Consider the following 2,877-nt stretch of genomic DNA (forward strand, 5'->3'; position numbering starts at 1 on the left):
GCTCATCGTTCGGGTGTTGTCGAAGGCAGTGATAGTAGTTGATTTTTTCCTGCAGTGGGTCCTTTGCCTCACTTTGACCCTGTGTGTCCTTTTCTTCTTTCTTTCTGGCTGTGTGCATCATAGTTGTGCAGAGGGCGGGTGTACTGGTTGTGTTTGTATCCTCCTGATGTGACATTATGAGTTAATAAAGAACGCCCTTTATAAAAAAAAAGAGAACATAAGGACTGAAGTGGCTTTACATGATTGGGTTTAGGTGATTGGAAATTACGGTGAGCCCCTCCATGAAAATGGGGAAAGGGGAGATTAGTTGGGGAGAGGCCGTCCGTAGATTGCAGTTGGTATGTTGGGTCTGTAGGTTTAGGATATTTCGAAGAAAATGTTAAATTAAGAAGATGTTTTTTTGTGTGTTGAAATTAAGAAGGTGTTTAACATACGTAAGGAGAAGGTTGCACGGTGGCGAAAGCTTTGACGATGCTTTTTGACCATAGGTTGACAGAAGATCTATGTGGTTTATTTTGGGGCCTCGTGATGGTAAACAAAATTTCCATTGGAACTTGGGAGGAGAGCAAAGAACGGCTCTGCCAGGTTTTCCTTTCCCATTTGGAAAAAAGGTATTTCCTCTCTGTTGTTAGTGTATGAGTACTACATCCAACTTTGGTCAGCATGGACTTGTTCAGGTAGTTTGCAAGTTAATTTGTTGCGTACATCTACAAGATAGTCCTAGTCTTTCATAAGTTTTGCTGCTTTGCCGGCTGAATTAATAGTGAAGCTTCAAACAGACCGTCAGGACATCTCTAATGGAGTATGCAATAGCAGGACTTTTATGATGTGGCTACAAATAAATGTGGGGATTTTACACAAAAAAAGTGTGGAGAGAATAAGGTTCTGTGAATATCCTCTGTTTATTTACGCTCTTCTAATGTGAGTTTTGTCTTACGTTAAATTCCGTAAATTTTGTTCAACTTTATGTCAGAAAATATCGGCGTCTACAATACAATAAGTAGAATATGAATATAATACGATGAATCTAATGATTTCTGTAGACTTGGTCAAACTTTGCGAAGATTAACTTAAAGGAAAAACCTGATGTGGGAAGAAATACATGGAGTATTGGGTTGTACCGCTTGGAACGTACTAGCTGATGCAATATCACACTGCACATGGTTTTCAAAAGGTGACATACTGACATGCCAACTGAATTTGTTTTCCACGGATCAGGCAACAAGCTAATACAATCCTGGTACAACTTAATGTCTGCCTGCAGAAGCAACATGGGAATTTCTTGCTCCAAGTCGAGACTACGGGATCGAGGACATGAAGAAGATCCTTGCCTGGCGAATATTCTTGCGGGAGGTATTGGCGGTAGTTACGTGGGCGGTGAGTCTAGGGCCTCTCACCAGCCATTAGGCAAAAGCGCACAAAGGAGACTGAGAAAAAAGAGGAACCTTTTTACCTACTAGGTTGATTAATTGCCGTTCCTTTTAGTGATGGTCTGACACATTATTTACTCGGGCATTCATTGCAAATTCGAGTTCTCCGGGGCAATTGAAATATTGAACCAATATCTGTGTTATATAAAAATTATTACAAATCATTGAAATATGTATGGTGGTAATATTTGATAGTATGGGTGGCTCCACGTATTTAAACCAAACGATGTATTTGGCTTGGGAGAATTCTATGTAAATTTTAACAGGAACAAGTTTAAATTTTATGAATTCATTATTTTTCATGCAACCAAAAAAGATTTTCACGTCAGTCAATTCTTGGAGGTAGAGAGGACCCGCTGCACCTCTGCTTCCTCGGTGAAACTGAGCCAGAACCTCGCCGTAGCTGGCCGTGATGTCATTGTCATGGGCATGGAACAGGGCTGACAGGTGCGAGACAAAGGGGCGGCAGGGTGAAAATAGCAAATAGTACGCACCCATTGAAGGTGGAGGAAGAAGTGGTGGCCGTTGGGTTAAAATTGAACAGGTCTATCGGCGGAAACTTCAGAAAATTTTGGTCGCCTTATCGTTGGGGGTCCCTAAATTTTAAGGTAGTGAGCCGAGATTTTCTCGCACTTTGATTCTAAAATCTAAATGTTCACACATGAAATTATTTTATGTTTGAAGTCATTACCCTTAACCGTAAGGAGGGGGATGGCTAAGGCTACACTACAGGAATCAGGTAATTTGCCGTCCGTGAGTCCCAGACGGCAAAGACCTGAAAACAGACGGCAAAGATTTTGCCGTCAGCAGCTGACGGCAAAGTGTGTCGGCAAAGGGTATTTTGCCATCAGCATTTCAACGGGCAGACGGCAAAGACTTTGCCGTCAGCGAATCTCAATAATATACGGCAAAGAAGCATTTTTGCCTTCAGTTGAAACAAAATCTTTGCCATCAGTCAAACTAATTTAGAGATGGCAAAGATTTTTTTTCAATTTAAAACAGTTCGGCCTAAACATCAAAATATTTTCCATAACATTTTTTTAGATCGATTTATACAACGGAATTACTATAATCGATTTGCAGGCAGCTGTCCATAAAAAATTTGAGCTATAACATTTTCTATAGATCGATTTACACAACAAATTTACAGATCTGAGCATCAACACTTTTCATAATCGATTTACAAATTCTGCTACAGAGAAAGAGGACTCGGGGGCGTCGGGGAGGAACTCTGCCGCCCTCCTGCGAGACCGCACTAGCAGCGGTCCTCGAGGCGCTGGGCCATGAAGTCGCTCGGTCTCCTGCACCCAATGGGGGCGAACGGCAGCGGCCCTCCGCGTCCGGCACTGCCCCCTGCGACGACCGGCGGGGCGAGCGGCGGCTGCGGCTGCTGGCGTGAGTGGCGGCGATGGCCAGTGACGCAGACTGCGGCGGGCGGACGGCGCGT

Source organism: Triticum aestivum, chromosome 6D, assembly GCF_018294505.1.
Source record: "Triticum aestivum cultivar Chinese Spring chromosome 6D, IWGSC CS RefSeq v2.1, whole genome shotgun sequence".
Lineage (NCBI taxonomy): Eukaryota > Viridiplantae > Streptophyta > Magnoliopsida > Poales > Poaceae > Triticum > Triticum aestivum.